Raw genomic sequence first — 20278 nt, forward strand, 5'->3', positions numbered from 1 at the left:
TTAGCAATGAGGATGCACATTTTTACGTTGCCAAAACTTTGCTTAACTTCTGACAAAAGTTTTTCATTGCTAAGACTACGCCTAAAATTATGCTATCATCCTTGTGCTGTTTTTAAAAATGACTATATTAAAAATATCATTTTGTTTACAAATTGATGTATTTATATAATGTATATTATGACCTTGTTGGTACATTACTTAGGAAAGTGAACTGTGCTAAAAACATGACAGCGCTCTGTCTTGTGTCTTCTTGTTTGCAGCCCTGACTTGTTGCAGCCCAAGTAACAGTGAAGGTCAGCGTTATTTTCTTACCAGATTTGCTAGTGAGTGGTTCAGCCATGGCTGTGTATGGAAGAGAGCGGGCACTATTTTGCAAGTCGCCTATTACTTAATTGCAGGCATTATGGGCATGCTTCCCTGACACCTGCCTATTCTAAAGACTGCAAAGCAGCAAGCACAGCACATGCTATGACAGGGTAGGTGAATCTCAGCTAAGGCAACTGGCCACAGCTATCTGGTGTTGAGCGATCGAGCAGTGATGAGACAATCCCCCTATGTTCCATAATTTTTCACTTCATTGTTGACGCCCTTAATGCGTGTCACCACCCTAGCCCCCTTACTGTATCATCCTCCCCACTCCCTGGAGCTCTCTGAAACTCTTTTCAGCTGATCACTGTCCCACTTTTCAACATTCACGGGGTTGTTGAATGACACAGCATTCTATAACATTCCTATATTTATGTTTCTGTGTGGACATCGAAGCCATTCACCTAGCTCCCATAGTTTGTTGTGGCGGCTTCTTAGCTTCCCTGGTCCAGCACCCCGTCCTTGATATAGATTGCCGCGCGCAAATCAGCATTCTGTAGGCCTTTCTTTCTTGTCCCGTTTTCTCTCCATTTTTTCATTCTTAGCAGTGTGTACAAACTAGCCTGAGAGCAAGCTCTTCTGAAGTTTATTAGCATAATGAAAGTCAGAGTCAATGGAAAGTAAAAGAAGAAAGAAGAAGGTGGGGGGAGTGTTTTTTATGAGTTTTCTAAACATGCAAGTTGATATAAGTAAGTTGTATAATAGCAAGCACCAAGTATGAAAGAATAAAAAACACATTTGCACTTCTCGTCTGACGAAATTTACTGTGCTTTTACAGAAATGAAAATCATTGAAAAGGAAGTAAGTGTTTACGTTGAGATACGAGCACGTAATCTGTAAGCCTCGTAAGCTTATGTCAAGTAAAACAACATGAAATCCTGAGAGATTGAGCTTCTTAAGTACACGTGTTATAATAGGAACACCAACCTTCTTCAGTATGATAAAAGCACTGTAGATCAAGGTTCTCCACGTAGTGGAAACATTGTTAAATCTGTTAAGATGTGAATGTGGGCAAGTTGGTAACAAAGTTCTAACTTGCTAAAGCACATTACTGTCCTCATCGAACTAATGACTATAGTTTCTTGTACATGTGTCTTGATCACATTCAGCACAACATTATGCATTTTTAGTTTTCTTTAATACATTCTGTAGCCCCTCAATGGATTCAAGATGCTAGAAACCTATGTTGAACTACAAAGTGCTTGCCATTAAAAAAGACAAGAAGTCAGTTCCTGTGTTAGAAATATTTATTAGTTAGAGAAAGGCTAAAATTTAGTATGAACATTAGCCATGTCTTGAAGTTTTCATCCTACTCATTTTACAGTTGAAGCTAGCTTGCTTCTCAGGTTACTTGTGCTTAGAATTAAAGCACAACAAACAGATGAATGGCTTGCCGGGGCGTTATTCACAGAAAGTGGTCACTTTTCTCACTCTCTCCATAGTGTTTGGGCTACTGCTGGTACTGTTGGCCGCATAGCAGCCAGTGCAGAGCCACTGAGTGTCGTGTGCCGATGTGCCAGTTTTTCTTAGCATGTGGACACTTCTCCCACGAGTTTCTTCGATGTTGTCTTGACGAGGGCCGAACAGTGAATGAGCCAGTTCATCTTGAAATTTTATAATTGGCATAGAGTTTCCTTCAAGCATGCCACGAATGTTCCACGCATTTATGATGACATATCCAACAAGCAACTCAACAGCTACCTTTCTGTACCACTTGAGTCCTTTTCTAAGGAAGTTGTGGTATAACGACATTTGGTCACTATAGTCGACGCCCTTTTTTGCTGCATTGTAATCGAGACCGGCCTGATGTTTCATGATTGGTGCACCGTCCCATGTTTTCTTCCCACTGTCCACCAAAGTTGTTTCATATTTGGCGACAGATGTGAGTATCGGAACAGGCCTCTTGTCCATCCACTTCAGTGCCTTCACTCCATTTTTGGACTGAAGTTCGGTAACACTGCCATTTGCAACCTTTACTTCAGTGAGATCTTTTGGCAGCCCTTTCCTCACTGAGCGAACTGTGCCACGAATGAAAGTGTCTTCCTTTAGAAGGCGAAAAGTGAGCGGCAAGCTCATGTAGAAGTTGTCTACGGACAGCGGGCACACAACTTCCTTGTAATTTTGCAGGAGTTTCAGGCATACATCTTTGGCAAGTCCGATGCCAATTGTTCAGTCACACTTTCCGGCATATACATCAACCTTTAGCCTGTAACCGTCTTTGGTACATGCCTTGAACAGCCTGACTCTGTAAGAACGAAAGTCTGCCACGCCATGGCACTATTGTTTCATCTATCACAACCTCCTTTCCTGGCTCAAGCACAGTGGCAAAAATTTTGGTTCAATTTCTCTACCAGAGGATGGATCTTAAAGACATGATCCTGCAACTCTGCAACCAGTTAATTGTCCGCAAAATGCCGGAACCTCAAAAGTAGGGAAAAGGCGGTCACGGCTCATATTTTGACGAATGAGTTCAACACCATACAGGTTACTTTTTGCCCAGTAGTGACTCGGATAGGAAGATGGACGAGATTAATACAAATTGGTATTCCAACAAATGCTTTCGTTTGTTGGAGATTGGTTTCCATCCAATTTTTCAACTTTGATTTAGATTTGGGAGTAGGAAGACGGAGGAGACCAATACAAATCAGTATTCGAATAAATGCTTTAATTTCTTTGGCATTGGTTTCCGTCCAATTTTTCAAGCGTGATTTAGATTTAGGAGTAGTTGACTTCAACACTTGTGTGAACCTGTTTGTTTCATTGACCATCATTTGCCAAATGTCATCCGTAATAAACAGTGAACATAAAGATGGGGCATAACGGCTAGATGGCAGCTGAATGATAGTGGGCGGCCTAGAGTACGTGTGGTGTCACACTAGGCGAAGTGGTTGTTGCCGGTGTCCATTTCTCTAGAGATGGGCTGAGAGAAATGAGAGCATTGTATCCTGAATCATTCACCTCAGAATCATCAGTCAGGTGTGACTCTCCATTCGACATGTTGGCTGAGGTCTGTGATGGTTCATAAACACTATCTTTGTCACTGATTTCACTGTCCACTGGTGAACATCTGACACTGAAGCACTTGACTCATCCGCTGGAGATCGCGAAGTTGCTGGTGCATTCTTCTGGCCCAAAACTAAGTTTATTTGTTTCCTCTGCATTGTGCTTTTTTTTAATCCGTAAGGGGCATGAGGATCTATCTATTAGACACGCTGAAAAGTTTGGGAGTAGCAAGAAAAATGCAGGTACTTATTCCAATGGCACGTATTTCAAAGACTGCTGCGAAAGTTTGCAAGAAACCCAACTGAGAAATGCGCCGCCACTCCACTCTCCAAAACAAACATGCCACCCCATGTCCAATGCAATAAAAATATATATTAGTTGCAATTTCAAACCTCAGATGGCAACACAAGAGCAAGAATTCTTGCGTGTGGGTCACTGGTGAGTCACGCCACACACAGCATAAAAACGTTTTCGTTGAGTGCATCGTGGATTGCCAGTGGGTCATAGCATTTAACATCAGACAAGTAGTCTACTGGCTATCTATAATCTCACACAACAAAAATCGTACCTCTGAGTTAAAGTGTCATAATGTTATCGCAGCAGCAAGCAGATGAATGCCCGTAACTTTGCTGCTGCATAGGAGCACAGGCTGTGCTGTGATGGCACTCAGAGTGACACGTGACTTAGATTCAAGGCAGCATCAGTTATTTGTTGAATCTGTTGCTGCAGTGAACTAATTAAAGTTTAGAGAAATAATGAAAAATACAACCCGAATGTCTGGGTGCTTTTGTTTTACTTCGCACTGTAGCAAGATAGATGAATTTCCGTTTCGTCTCCTTTTCCCGACGTTTGCACGCGCGCAGAGAACGAAACTATACGTCATTGTCTACATGTGTTCCAGCATTGCGATCATGAATGCTCTTTTATCCTCTCACGTTTGCCTCAGTGCTGGGGCACTGACTTATACCGCTAATCACGTGTTCTCGTGTAGAGCGCGCACTATCGTCCGCTACAGGAAACGAGACAAGCGCAACAGCTCGCGCGACACCGTCACCGGAAGTGTGCCGGTGACGGTGAAAAAAAGAAGACGGCAGGGTATACCCGCCGCGACCCCTCGGCTCCGGTATGGGAGAACGCAGTGAAGGAAATTTGCTTACACAGGCGAAACGGGGAATGTCGAGAGAGTGTTTATATAGGCGGCGACGCTCGCCTCCTGAAATCATGCGTTCGCGGCACTTCAATCATTCTCTATCTGCTGTTAATGAACCAATTTGAAAAATGCTTGCGGTAGAACACTTCTTAGAGGGCACGTAACAACTTTCAGTGTATAACCAAAATTTGTTATGTAGCCTGTGAGGGGCCCATTAAAACAAACTCGGAAAAAATCGGGTGTACTGTGGGATGTTGTTACAGCTGCGTCGAGCTTCACAGCCCTCTACACAAGCATTGCTGTGAAGCCTGTGGCAGAAATAGAGTTTTATTCAATCAAAGGACTGCATAGAGCGCGCTCTCGTGTTGTGCTACGTGAATTAAATCATTCGTTTCCTGCCTGCACAAACGTTTGCATCTCGAGTGGATTTCAAGCACACCGTATAATAACGTGCAGTTCCGTCGTGCTTCGCAGCACTATACACAAGCACTGCCGTAAAGCTAGTGGCAAAAGTACGATGTCATGAAACCAGATCAATGCATACACCTCGCTATTTTGGTGCGCTGCGTGAATGCAAACATTGCTTGCCTGCCTGCACAAACGTTTGCATCTCGAGTTAATATCAGACAAATCATATAATATGTGCAGTTTCGTCGAGCGCCTCACCGCACTGCATGCAAGCATTGCCGTAAAGCCTGTAGTATAAATAGGGTTTCATGAAGTCAAATTAATGCGCAAACCTCGCACTTGTGGTGTACAAGGTAAACAAAGAATTCGTTGCCATGTCTCCGCAGTAGTTGGTCACGTTGATTTGTGTGAGCATATTGGTTCATGTGCCCCATCTACCTCTGTGATGAGAAAATAAGCAAGAATATCAGCTGCTATGTGTCGATGCATATGCTTTTTATTACAAGGTGTAGGAGCAGTACATCTTACTGCATGAGTAAACCACTCATGGAAACAGTACGTTCCTTGAACATTGTAGCTATTTAATAGCCTAGGAAGCGCGCTATATTGGAAGTTGCAATTTTTTTTCTGTTCGCAAAATTCAATAACTCGATGCTTTTTCTAAAAGCAAAAAATTATAAATTTCGCAATGATACGTATGCTGCGTCAGTAAGTTAAGTAGGCAGCACATAATTAGGCTAAACCAGAGGAATATCCGCAGGTAGGGATTTATACAAATGTACAAAGTATTTAAAAAAAAATGTTTTCTCAAATGTTTTCAGTGTGGAGTAAGGAGTTGCATGTGCGTCCAGCGCTGATTTCCAGCGCTTAATTTTTGTTGAACCTTGATGTAACAAAGACGTAACACTCAGCACTCTATTTTGTTACATTAATTTTTTTTTACAATGGAACACTGCATTCTACTATACGTGCCGCTCATATGCGCCCCAAAATTTTGGCCCGTCTAAGGAAGTCACTGTTCTCTAAGTTTCGCCCGAAACTTAGATATCGCTACTTCCAATTGACACTCGTGAAACCAGCAGCCACGTCGGCTTGCCGCCTTTACACCGGCCGCAAATTACTTTTAAAAAATGTGGCACGCGCGGGCCGTGTATATGCACTCTGCTGCGCGCGGACAGCCATATGCACGGGCACGGCCAGGCAAGAGACGTCGCGCGCTCTCTGACCCTAGCGCGCACTTGATCACGGGACGTGGACAGCGCGCATAAAGCTGCCATCCTTCTCGGCTCACAATCGCACCCTTTCATTCGCAATTAACCCCAGCATAAGGGATGCAACGGAGCACTATAATTTTTGTCACACTTGGACTTTAAACCAAACATCAGGGCGATGGCGAAAATTCGCTTAGGGTGTCCAAAAATTGCTGTCGCAATAATACACTATGGAGAAAGGTATTATGCAAATTATCTGTGGATGGGTCGAAACCCCCTAATTTCCCAAACACGCACCCATCCACTGGCACGCTGCACACATGGATCTCGCGCGGCACGCTGCATCATTAAGGCGTATCGTTCTTCGCTAGCTCTATGATCATTTATGCAGTAGTCACTTGGCGAGAAGCTTAATTTCCAACCTATGCGCAAGTGTCGTAGCTGAATTTCGAAAGTACACGGACCATATATATGTTGGCAAAATAATCGGAACTCACTATTTAGACTCGCCAAAATTATAATTAGCTGCTCACTTGAACTCATAAGAATATACTACTCAGCCGAGCTCACTCGGGCTCAAACTCGCCAAAATACTGCTCAGCTGGGCTCACTCAGACTCATGGGATGATCTCAGGGAGTTGACTCATCAGTGAGTTTGCCAGCGTATGATGTGTGCTGAACCACAAACCTGGCTTTCTTGAATAAAAACAGTTGGTCGCTGCAGCATATGGATGCACATAAGTGTAATTCAGAGAGCGCGGCATTGTAAAGGCTGCCACAGTTACCATGCCATGCTGCAGCTCATTTCAATCATGTCAAATGCAATACCCCTGCCAGCTTTTAGTCAGTCGATCAAATGTGATTGCTATTTATCTCATCACAACACCTCATTTTCCTGCCTAAGGCTTTGGGTGAATTTTCCTTGGCATCCATTTTGTTATTCTAACAGGTTACCAGTTATCTGTTGCCTATACGAAATTTGAAGTTGTGCACATGTCATGTGGACTCCATGCCAAACTCGTAGTACTGCATGCGTTTTTGCAGTTAGGTCTAGAGTTACAGAATCGCATGTGGGAGTTACTTTAGTTAGCAGCTGTAGCTTTGGAACAAACACGTGCATGAGAGTGTGCTTAAGTGTTACCTGTCAAGACTGGGAGCACCAAGGCAACTTGTGCAGTAAAGGCATGGGCAGTACGAGCCCACAGATTTTACTAAGTGTGGCTGAGGTGATGCGTCTAGATTTCACTATGAAGAGAGCCAAATAAAAGGTTGCCGATCCATCATGCCTATTCTGGAGCCTTTTCTTGAGCTTTTCTAAAACATTAAGCTCAGCGTGTACACTTTATCACAGCATAATTATTACATGTGACATAAAACATTGTATTGTGCAGTTTCTCCAACTCTTCGTGAAGGCATCTATCCATACATTAAACAGGAATAGGCTCAATGTTGACATATCTCCACAGTAGGGTCTCCAGGACCTCGTACTGTCACAATGCATCACAGACATTATTTAAGTGAACTCCAGAAGTGAAGCTCTTCGTTAACATTGGCTAAAATTGTATTTTTATATAGCCAAGTGATCATGCATAAATCTGTATGTCATGACAGAACACTTTGTTTCTCACGGACTTTAGTTTACAATTGTTTTCAAGATCAGGAAAATTGTGCAGTGTGCTAGTTGGTTCAACATACTTAACACTGTTGTGCGGAGTGACGAAGGGACAGGACTTGAGCGAGAAAACAATAGACACCTGAGCACAAACTATCAACTGGTGATTATCACAAGGCAATGATTCTGCTGAAAAGTAGGAACCAAAGGAAAAGACAAGTCGTGGAAGCATACAACCTCAAGGTGGACCCACAGGGCTCATGTGTCAGCCCGCCGTCTATTTCACTCAGCAATAAAGAGATTAGCATAATCACTGACAATAGAGGGTGTAGGTAGACCGGGAAGAGGACTCCTGTGCATGCGTGTAGGCTTTATGTACGCTTCACTTGCAGAAAAATAAACCAGTTCATAGTTTGCGCTCAGGTGTCATGTGTTGTTTTCTCGCTCAAATCCTGACCCTTCATCGCTCTGCGCAACAGTGTTAAGTTTTCAGGTTGTTCACTATGTGATGTAGGAAGGGTTATATTGATGGGAAATCCCAATATTCTCGGGCATATCGCGAAAAATATGGCCCAAGTCAAGTGTCATTTTAGGCTTCACTGTCCCCTTATATAGGGCAAATAGTAATAGTTTGAATTCTATGGACGCTGGTTGCTTTTTCTGACTTAACCTAGGCAGTGCTCAGCTCTCAGTTGAAAGGAACAGGTAAACGGGAGGACTTGCCACATAAGCAGAAGGTAGCACTCCAGACTTAAGCTTAATATACTGCGTGCTTCCACAGCCCTAGGGGGCTAGTCTGTAAGTGTTGACTAAGTGGACTGTCCATTCCAGTACACGCTGAATGAATAGAGCACGAGAGCCCATGGTGATGATTGCCACTTGCTCTACCAGCTTATAGTGCTTATAGCTCTACCTAATCAGTGTGTGCTGAAACAGTCCACTTAGTGGATCCTTACAGAATCCTTCCCTAGACTGACATTTATGTTGGTAGGTTGCAAGTATTGCACTTTCTTTCCTTTGATGTGGGCAGTTCCCACATATGGATGCAATTTAACATATTGTATTCATATTGCCTTTGGTCAATACATATCTAATTCATGCTTATAACCAGGCCTACAAGATCTTGTCCTGCATATTGATTCATATTGAAGGTAATTCTTGCAACATTTGGTCAAACTGAATGAAACTGGACAGCACAATTAGCTGTGTTCATCTACCATTTATACGACTGCTGCCCCGAGCATTTTGCCTGTTACTTTGCCTTTCGTTTTTGTACTATCAAGTTCAAGTACACATGTACTTTATCACTGTACAAGTAGAATGGCTTCAAGGCTTTTCCTGGGCATTCAACAGTCACTATTTATTCCTATAAGCCTTCCTGCATGTGAAGGCAAAATAAACTTATTAATTCATGCTGGAAGTATAAAAAGACAGGCATTTGCACAGAAAATGTTTATTTTGAGCACCGAGGTTCTTGCTGATGTAGATATGGTGCTGGCTCCCTCCTTGCCCGAAGCATGTGCTTGCTGTACACAGCACCAGATGATGGCTTCCTAGGTCAAAAGATCAAAGTGAAATAAGAGGCATTTTGTTTTAGCCCCGGAAAGAAAAAGCAGGATTGAGACATTAACATGTATAAAAAATACTTGCCTAAAGAAAAATTAATACACAAGCAAATTCACTAAAGAGGTTCACTTTCAAGAGCGAAAGTATGGTTACGATGAAAATTACAAGGAAGCTTCACTGCTCATTGAGGTTTCGGTTCAGTAGTTGTTGAGCCACGAGGGTTAGCATGCTACATCTTGCATATTATGTTTTGTAGAACAATATTGCACTTTGAACAATGTAGTGCCTATTTAAATGAACTGACAAGGAACGCTGAAACTCCAGGCTAGTTTGGCCTGCACAAGATATGATACAGACACTGTACTGCATTCATTTAGTTTTTTGTCACTGATCTCGTGCACAAAGGTCATTCACACCTATCCTACATGAAATGCAGTTACTTCTTTGAAGCTTCATCTAGTCCTTGAATTTGCTGCATGCTTATGTCTAAGGGAGTTCGTTTGGTTCCTGTTAATGTAGTACATCTAAGCAACTGTTATCAAATGCCCATAGTGTTCCCTTGCATGTACAAAACATTTTTGGCCCTTTCAATGCACAATACTCATTACATTTGACACTTGGGACTCGTGCAAGGCGCCATTTAGTATTATATGCTTGTCCACATCTGATAATACTTTCATAGCTGGGGCATTCCCATGCCAAATGCCTTGGTTATTACTGTGACCATCTCACACTTTTCCTTTAGAATCTTCTTGTCCACTTTTAAGGAAGCACCCCACGACACAATGTCTCCATCCTAGTGGTGCTATGGAGTTAACTTATGTGCTAGTTGTAGCAGATGACGTCAACTGAAGGCCACTGAAGATAAAACTCTCTGCGACAATTCCTTTTACACAAAAAATGCAAAGAATACAGAATAGTCAAAATGTAGTTATCTGGCAAGACTGGCTGCATCCATCATCTTTGTTTGGCGCAATTCTGAGGTGGCTCCATGTTACAAGACGCTTGGCGATTATTGCCATGTGACTGTTTGGGACTCTATAAAACACAAGAATTGCCTTACTCCGGCCTTTCTCTTTGTGCAGCGGCCAAGGTTATTATTCGTCCAATCGCACCGTGTCCTGTTCGTGTGTCCATAGACTAAATTCTTCACCACATTGTTTTTGCGGTATTTCGTGAGTGACCCATGAACTCATCTTGGGGTGGGACTTCTTATCTTTGGCGTTTGCTTCTATCTCTTGTCGTCAGCGCCTCACACAACTGGATGATGCCACTGGCAATTCTCTTCCTAACCACGAAGAATGCATTCGTCTCGTCACCTCTTCCGATTACGTTCTTTGGCCACCTAGAGAAAAGATTATAGGCGTCAACTCCTGTAACATTGTGGATGGCGACGTATTCATTCTACCCTATGACCATACCCTATCTCGAGCAATTCTGATTACCCCTGGCCTTATTCGCTTCTCTGAGGGGTCTGCATTGCTTACTGCAATAAACCAAATCGAACCCCAACTGTTGCCTCGTGGATCAACTGTCACTTGAGCTGTTGACACTCATGTCGTTGCAATTGTCACGAAGACAGCTCAGTGTGTTCTTGCGTCTGTTACCGTGCGCTGAACAAAATCGTGCGCAAAGATGTTCACCCCGTGTCACGGATGGATGATGCACTAGATTCACTCCACGGTGCTGAGTATTTTTCTAGCCTTGACTTTAGACCAGGCTACTGGCAAATACCGATGTCCAAATCCGACAAAGCAAAAACGACATTTGCTACCCCTGATGGGCTCTACGAGTTCAGTGCGATGCCTTTTGGACTCTGCAATGTACCTGCCACATTCGAACGCATGATCGATAAATCTTGTGTGGCTTGAAATGGAAAACCTGTCTGTGCTATCTCGACGACATTGTGTTTTCAACCATGTTCTCACAACATTTGCAACATCTTGATGAAGTCCTTGCCTGTCTTGCAAATGCTGGTTTGCAGCTCAACACACGCACACGCGCGTGTGCGCGCGCACACATACACACACACACACACACACACCCACACACACACACACACAAATGCAGTTTGGCCAGCAAGGCCATCAAAGTTCTGGGGCACATAGTCTACAAAGAAGGTATTCGTCCGGACCCCGAGAAGCTTACTGCCATCCTCGAATTTTGTGTCCACGGCGTCAAAAAGACATGCACAGTTTTCTTGGACTTGCTTCTTCTGGCACTTCATATGCAACTTCGCTACACTTACGTCCCCGCTCCATCAACTCCTCCCCAGTAATGCACCCTTTGTTTCGTCCGACGAATGTGAACATGCTTTCCTGCTTTTGCAACATGCCCTGACGTCAGACCCAGTACTGCGCCACTTTGATCCAACCGCGCCCACCATCTTTCACACCGACGCTAGCAGTCAGTCTCGGTGCCATTCTACTACAATGCGACAACACATTCCGCGAACGAGTAATTGCTTAGGCTAGTCGTGCACTAACCAGTGCAGAAAATTACTACACCATAACCAAGCAGGAGTGCTTTGCTGTTGGGCCGTGCAAAAATTTCACCCATGTCTTCATGGCCGCCATTTCACAGTCGTTACCGGCCATAACACACTGTGCTGGCTTTCATCGCTAAAGAATTTATCAGGTCACCTGGGTTGCTGTGTGCTTCACCTACAGGAGTACGATTTCAATGTCACCTACAGGGCTGCAAAGAAGCATCAAGACACCAATGCTCTCTCTTGCTACCCTCTGCCGAATCATGACGATTCACCATAACCTCTCCGTGATTGTGTACGTCCTGAGTCCTCTTCATCGGCTTTACCCATTGTAGCCCTCGAATGGCTAAGACACAACAGCCCATCTGTCCTTGCGTCCCACTAACGCATCGACCCACACTGCTGAACTATTCTCCAACGCATGGAAGATTCTTCGTCACCTCCAAACGCCTGACTTCGTCGACAACTTAATCAATTCAAGCTGCACAATGGGGTTTTACATCGCAACATTTATCACATAGATGGCAACAAATGGGTCCCGGTCATACCATGTTCTCTGCAATGTGAGGTGCTTGAAGCCTTTCACGATCATGCGACGACTGGTCCTCTAGGCTACCACAAGACTTACAACAGAATATGAAGTTGCTGCTCCTGGCCTGGCCCATCTTCAGCCGTTGCAAAGTATGTTGCACCCTGCGTTCATTGTCAAAGCAAGCCCAACAGCTCCTTCTGGCTCTTTACAACCTCTGCCTCGTCCCGCTTCGCCTTTTGAAGTAGTTGGAATAGACTTGTACGGTCCTCTTCCCATGACCTCACATGGAAATCGTTGGATTGCAACGGCCATAGACCATCCAACACGCTATGCGGAGACAGCATCTCTACCATCCTGGACTGCTGCTGAAGTCGCCGATTTCATTCTACACAACATTATCTTACACCGCAGCGCTCTGCGCTGTTGGAACCTCACCGATGGCACCGGCTATTGGAATCTCAGCGCTGCCACCAGCTGTTGGAACCTCAGTGCTGACGCCCGTTATTGCAACTGGGTCGCAAGCCCCAAGGGTAGCGTTGGCCTGGCGGCCTGGGGCACAATTGGAAGCATCCGAAGGTCCTGGCAAAGCATGAGTCGACTGCTAACAGAACAACTTGTTTATTCTAGCATCGCAAAAGAGCGGCCGGTCAGGTCGACCGAAGTGGAGAGACGGGAGAGCACGTAGCTCTACAGAAGAAATCGGAGCCTCTCTCTTGGCGTCCAGGGGCAGCTGCTCTTATACTCTTGGCGTCGCGGGCAAGAAGGAAGGTCACGAGATGACACCACGTGACAGCGAGGCACGGACGGACTGAGAGACATGTAGAGACAAGGAGGTGACGCATCAGCCGGGCCGGCGCCGGTCAGACCTCCTCGCTTCACACTGGGGGAGCTCCTCTCCCCAGCTGCCGCGCTTTGACAAGCGTGGGCACACACACACACACACGCACACACAAAGACACGTGGCACTGAACATGCCGGGACGCGCTCGGCGGGGATGCGTCGCGGCCGCTCCGAACGGGCCAAAATGTCCGCCGCTTTGAACGAAGCCCCGGCGTCCGTTGAATCCGCGCCGGATACACCGCGCGTCGTAGGCGAAACGTAACAGCGCGTTCTCCTCAGTGACCGCAGCAGTCTTCCTCTCTTCTATCCTTACCGAAGTTCTGTGCGCCTCTAACACAATTCGCAAGACGACTTCCAGTTACCATCCGCAGACCAACAGCTTGATGATTGCGATGTACAGTCACGTGCAATATGAATTGCAACACCGGTACCCGTGGTCGAAGGGGTTCCAAGGCTGTACGGCTGTGCAGACACATGGTAAGTTCCAGACCGAAACACAGCTTCAATTAGTGGTGTCTATTAAACTGCTATTTCGAATGTCAGAGCTGCTGCGCAGCCGTGGAGCCCCTTCAACAACGAACAAGAGTGTTGCAAGTCATATTGCATGCGACTGTACATCTACCCTGGCCACACGAACGGGGATGCAATCCTGTCGTTCATGACATTCGCCTATAACATGGCTACGCAACATACCACTGGATTTTAACATTTTTATGCGAAGCATATTACGAGAGCTCAACCCAGCTCCTCAGGCGCGGCGGTGTCGCCATGAAACCACGTGACACCGTGACGTCACGACAGAGGAGAAGTGGCTTTGGCTCAACTCTTGCAAGACGGGCTGGGTGGGAATCGAACCAGGGTCTCCGGAGTGTGGGACGGAGACGCTACCACTGAGCCACGAGTACGATGCTTCAAAGCGGTACAAAAGCGCCTCTAGTGAATGCGGTGTTGCCTTAGAAACGAGCTGTTTCTAAGGCGTGCGTCTCTTGCTCAGGCGCACATTTCGTTGCCGCGCCGAACGCTGCTTTGCTCGACGCTCACCGCGTCCAATGCGGGGCGCGTAGTCGCTGCCCTGTAGCCCATTGTCTTACACCCCTTGGCGGGTCGACGGGAACGCTGTCGCGTTCCACTCTAGAAGGCGAAGCAGAGTAACGCATGAGTTGTTTCTTCATCTAGCCGAACCAAATATAGCCAAGCAACAGCAGTTCACCAGGCTAAACAGTGGTTCAACAACTAAAATAAAGGCTAGTATGCTTCGCATCCTGGGCTTAACCTTAGCTAAGCCACAGCCATTTTTTTCTTCATCCATGGCTGTTCACCAAGTTTCATTCTTGATGTATCATTCCTTTCGACTCCTGTACCCCCATCAGTTCCTTTCTTGGAACAGTTTGTGTCTCGCCTCGCAGAGTGCAGACGCCTCGCCCCGCTTAACACCGACGTCTCCCAGGACGCTCGCAAGTTTCGTTACGACTCGACCCACTGTGCTGTAACTTTTTCTCCTGGTGACAAAGTTCTTTGGACTCCTGTGTGCGTTCCCGGCTTATGCAAAAAATTTTGCAACACTTCTTGCTTATGCAACACTTCTTGAATGCCCACACCACCATATCGTCGGGCAGCGAGCACAACCTGCGACACCCATGTGGCCACAGTGACGAGAGGCGGCCTGCGCAGCTGGCCGGTTGGGGTCATCAGGTTGTCGCCGGCCATCCACTGATTATATTGTTCACGGACACGGTCTTTAACAGGCTTGTTGAGCACGACGTCCAGTGGCTGAAGTGTTGACGTCATGCCTCCCGGAATGACGGCGAGTTCCGTCCTTCCGTCGCGGAGTGCCAGCTTCAATCCTGCGGTCAAGTGCCCGCGAAAGGCATCCAAGACGAGCATGCTCGGACACCGCAAGAGTGCCCCTGGTTGCCGATTCCAGACGGTCTTAATCCAATTGAGCATGAGGGCCTCGTCCATATAGCCCTTTTCATTCACGCGAACGACATCCCGTGGGAAAGCCTCTTTTGGCAGCGTCTTCCTCTTGAATATTATGTATGGGGGCAGCTTTCTGCCATCTGCAGTACACGCGAGCATCACCGTGAATGCTCGTTCCCCGTAGAAAGAAGCTCGACTTCTTTTGTGCCGCGTTCGCACACTGTGGTGAGCGACGGCATGTCGAACCACACCGGCATTTCATCAGCGTTGTCGATCTGTACCAACATGTAGCCATGCTGCTGCCGGAGACGGATAACATAGCGCTGGAATTCGACCAACTTGTCCTCGTATGCCTCTGGCTGCTTCTGCCAGATTGATTTGCGCTGTCGAAGTGCGAATCCCTTGCGTTGCATGAAGCGACGAACCCAATAAATGGAGCCCTTGAATTGTTCCTTGGGCAGTCCGGATTCTCGGGCGATCTCAATAGCTTTGAGGCAGATGAGTTCTGCTGTGACTGGCAAAGATCTGGCACGATGCTCGCGGACAAAATCCGCCACCCTGTCTTTGAGCTCCGGGTGCACTGCGCCATAGAATAAAGAACTTCGTCAGAATAAAGAACCGCGCAGCGCCCGCGAGTTGGGCCGCGTCGGTCACCAAGGGGGCGATAACAATGTGGATGCCGAAAGGTCTGCGCTCCTACATGCTGCCAGACGACTATTCATGCTGTGCCAAGGGCTGGTATGTAAGTCAAGGGGTGAACTTTTAGTAATATTTTTGGGAAAAAACCTCAACCTATATTCCGCACTATACGGTACTCGCACTGCTGGAGACATATGCCGTGGCCGAGAACCTACAGCTTCCCGACTACTCGGGTGCCACCACCTGTGCCACACGCAGTTGCACTGCGGCACCCTGCCTAGATGGAGTCCATAAGCCAGGAAAGCCACGCACGGCAATCTATGTCCGCAGCACCGTGGCGCGTGCTGTTCTACCTGTTGCTGATATCGCCGGTGGCCCCTTGGAGTCATGCACCGTTGTGGTACGCCTTGGCAGCCAGGACACGGCTGTGGCGAGCATCTGCATCCGTCCAGGAAAGCCGTGGGATCCCTGCAGCCTCATCCAGCTGGCTGTTCGCCTTGGTGGGCATGCAGTCCTGTGCAGTGACTTCAACGCACACCACACGGATTGGGGAAGCCGCAGCTGCACCCGCTGAGGCAAAGGCCTCACAGATGCCATCAGCTGAGCTGGCCTGCTCACCTTGGAACACCAGGGAGCCCACCTACGTCTACCGCAGAGCTCGCACGGCCATTGACCTCTCCCTCAACACTGAGCAGTGCTCCTACTCCTGGGCCACAACTTCGGACAAATGGGGGTCTGACCACTTCCCTATTGTGATCAGCCCCAGGTCTGGGAGAAGGCCTAGGTCAAGAACTTACGTCACAGACTGGTCCCTGTTCCGGAAGCACTGCAGCAAGTTGGACGATGGCCGTGACTTCCTGAGCGCCATCGTGGATTGTGCTCAGGCTGCCACCGTTCAGTGCTCTACCCAACCAGATACCCCCGCTCCGGACCTCCACCTGCTCAACATTCATGCCTCCAGGCGCCGTATGGAGCGTGGAGCAATCCGGACGGGCAAGGCAGAGCATTGGACTGAGTACAGACGTGCAGATGCCCGCTGCAGACGCCAAGCCCTGCGCAGGAGGAGCCTCTGCTCTGCCATCGAGGGCAGGTCCAGGGGACCCCTGGCTTGGAGACTGCTCAAATCCCTCACCAGCAGGAGAGGAAGCCTACAACCTGTCCTCGCCGTGGCCATCACGCTGAGCATCAGCGAAGAGGCCCTTGCGGAGCTCCTCGCCAACCAGTTTGCGCTGGCTGTACCACGCACTGCAGCCATCCTGAAGGTAGGGCAGCCTTCCGTCAGCCTGCCTAGCTGCCTGCACAACCACCACACAGGGTCTTCGCTTCTGTAAATGGCCTGTCATCCAGTCTTGGGAGCCTGGCCTCACAGTTCATTGGCCCAGAAAGCAGTCCGAGCGCTTTTTCGCTACCTGAGGGCAACAGACTTGAGTGCCCGACTATAGACATCCTACACTTAAGTTCTCTCTCTTCCTCTTTCACTCCCCATTCCCCTCCCCACGTGTAGGGTAGCAAAGTGGACTCAGCCTGGTTAACCTCCCTGCCTTTCCGTCTTCCCTTCTCTCTCACCACCCAGGGTGGCCATCGAGCCAGGTTATGGCTATCTACCAGGACCCGCTGACGCTGCACGAGCTCCAAGCATCGCAGTGCACCAGGAGCCCAGTGCACCAGGAACCCAAATGCTTCGCAACCTGGCCGCCAGCGAGCAGCTGCACCTGCTTGACTGCTTAAACATCTGGCAGTCAGGGCAGGTGCCGGAGTCATGGCGCACAGCCTACGTGGACCCCATCCTGAAGGCCGGCTGAAAAACGTGAGCTCCTATCGGCCAGTCACTCACCTCTGCTGCTTGCAAGCTGATGGAGGCCATTGCTTTCTGGCCGATGAGCAGATAGGCTTCCGGCGGAGCTGATGCAGTGCGGACTCCATCGTGGACGTGGTCTCCACGCTGGAAGAGGCCAAGGCCTGCGGTGACGCCGTGCTCCTGGTGCTTATCGGCATGAAGGGGGCCTTTGACGGCCGGCCCTATCCAGTCGTTCAGCAGGCCCTGGACCTATTTGGTAGAGGGCGTCCCACAAGGATCAGTGGTGAGCCATTTCCTGTTCAACCTGGCCCGACTGCCTGCTGTCCTGCAGACTGACCCCCACAACCACGTGAATACCTCCATCAACGCGGACCACATCGGCCTATGTGTGCGAAATCCACCACACAGCCACAGCAGTGCGCGCTCGGCTCTGCAAAGAGCCCTCGACACCGCCGCTGCTTACCTGAGCGGCATTGGCCTTGCCATCTCGGCAAGGAAGACGGAGGCCATGCTGCTCCACCCAAGAGCAACCGCCCGCTACACAGCTGCAACTGGAAGGCGACCTTGAAGCCCGGCAGTGACGTACCCGGGGCTACACGTTCATCACCGGCTGACCTGGCTGCCTGCTGTCAAGACCCTGCATGTCCAGGTCCTCCGGGTCCACAAGGCAGTCTCCCAGCTTGTTGCCCGAGGACAGAGCTGCACCACTAGGTGGGCTCTGCGGCTGTACCATGCAGTAGCCACCCCACGCCTGCGGTACGTCCTCCCACTCGTGGCACTACCACGTGCCCGTCTCAAGAAGCTGGAGCTGCAGCATAGGGCCAAGATTAGGTTCTGCCTGGGCGCTCCCTGCAGCTCTGAAAGCGCTGCAACCTTGGCCGAGGCAGGAGCATGGTCCCCATCACTCCTGACACAGCCCACATTCTACAATCAGCCACAGCTGTGCACATCGCTGAATGACACTGCGTTCAGGAATATCGGTCACATACCGACCGCACACACAACCCCCATCACACCTGCACTGAGCATTACGCTGCGGAGAAAGCTTATCAGTGAATGGCTACTGACAGCGCAGCGAAATTTTGGTTCTAAAGCAATTTTTCCCGACCGTGCAATTAGGCCGCAATGCGAGACCGCAACGAGGCCGCAATTTGGTGACTTTATTCACTACCGCCCTTAGCCGGCAGATCTGAACCGTGCATCAGGAATGTGCATATTTCCATTGGGGAACAATAGAAACTCTTATTTAGGCTAAACAAGCGCGCGTACGTACGTACTTACATGCCGCACTCGGGACATCTGCCATTCATATATTCTGCCATGTAGCAGCACCGTAACCAAGTAATGTTACTGTTATGTGCTTCTGACAAAGACTCTAAATAACTCTGAAGGAGCGCAGTTCCGTGTAATATACGTTCTCTGCATTAGGACACTGTAGCACTGGCTGGCCGGTGTGGCGGTCCCTGCAATGCATCACAAAAGCTCGTGAGGAACCTGGCTATAAAGTACCATCACAGAACACCTATATATGGCATCATGCAGTCGAAAGATTAGCTACGCGTAGTAGATGCACATCAAACGCAAAGACGAAGTATACTTACGAGAAGCAAAAGCCCGAAAAATAAGCGATCCACCGCTTCGTGCACTCCGAGCCTGCCATATGCCATATTATGCCGCCAAAAAGGCCGGATGTGACATCACGAACGTGAAAAAACAAAGACCGGATGTGGCGTCCCGGACGTGACGTTTGGGTGAACCTAACGCTTGCGCTGCGTTCACCGGGTGAACGCAGACACTTTCCCATTCGTGCCATTCCGCAGCCGAAAAGGCCGCCTGTTGGATCCAATCCAATCCACCAGACGCGCCATCCGAAGCGGTATGATCGCTCCAAACTTCTCAACTCCCGTCGCGTTCGGACGAAATGCTCGGTGGGCGGATGATTGACAGGAGCGTGTCGTCATTTTGACATCACCAAAAACGGGGCGGCGCCCCGCGGCAGGCGACGTCGGCGCGGAGTAGGCCAATCGCGCGCGCCGGTAACCGGACGAACGCGCCGAACAACCATCTCCGATCGCACCCCTGGTGAAGAAACAATTTGCAACTATGTGGCGTTGATTCTAGAAATGCTAGAGGAGAGATGCTGGTAGAATTTGCTGAAAAGAATAAACCGCGAATAATTAACGCCTTCTTCAGGAAGCGTAGCAAAAGAAAGTCGACCTGGAAACGCCCTAATGGTGAAACAAGAAATGAAATTAATTTCATACTTTCTGCCGTTCCCAGCAGAGTGCAGGATGTAGAATTGTTACGTAGGGTAAAGTGCAATAATAATAGGTTAGTGAGGGCAGGGATTTACCTCAATTTGAAGAGAGAAATAGTCAAATTGGTCAAGAAGAAACAGGTCAACCTAGATGCAGTAAGGGTAAAAGCAGTCAAAAGCAGGCTGGTACTTGGAAACAAATTTGTAGCCTTAGAATAGAAAGATGAAGATGACATAGAGGTACTAAATGAAACTGTGACTAGGCTAGCTTCAGAGGCAGAAACTGAAGTGGGAGGCAAGGCACCAAGGCAACCAGTAGGCAAGCTCTCCCAAGTAACAAAGACCTAATAAAAAAAACGACAAAGAATCAAAGTGTTCAACTCAAGAGATAGAATTCGCGGAACTGTCAAAACTGATCAACAAGACGAAAATAGGAGATATTCGAAATTATAACGTGAGAAAGAGTGATGAAGCCGTAAAAAATGGAC

The 20278-nt window shown here is 48.0% G+C and overlaps 1 long non-coding RNA gene across 2 annotated transcripts; it reads right to left on the reverse strand.

The window, feature by feature from the left end:
* Positions 1-9195: 9195 nt before the first annotated feature.
* On the reverse strand, positions 9196-19221 carry LOC135909334 (uncharacterized). Of its 2 annotated transcripts, XR_011514489.1 has the most exons (5): positions 19135-19221; positions 18815-18996; positions 17997-18341; positions 17570-17865; positions 9196-9303 (listed from the first exon to the last, which is right to left on the reverse strand). It is a non-coding gene; the product is annotated as an uncharacterized lncRNA (long non-coding RNA). The 2 variants fall into 2 exon arrangements; XR_011514490.1 differs by lacking the exon at positions 18815-18996 and having other exon boundaries at positions 19135-19208.
* Positions 19222-20278: the final 1057 nt, after the last annotated feature.

The sequence above is a fragment of the Dermacentor albipictus genome, chromosome 1 (genome assembly GCF_038994185.2).
Source record: "Dermacentor albipictus isolate Rhodes 1998 colony chromosome 1, USDA_Dalb.pri_finalv2, whole genome shotgun sequence".
Lineage (NCBI taxonomy): Eukaryota > Metazoa > Arthropoda > Arachnida > Ixodida > Ixodidae > Dermacentor > Dermacentor albipictus.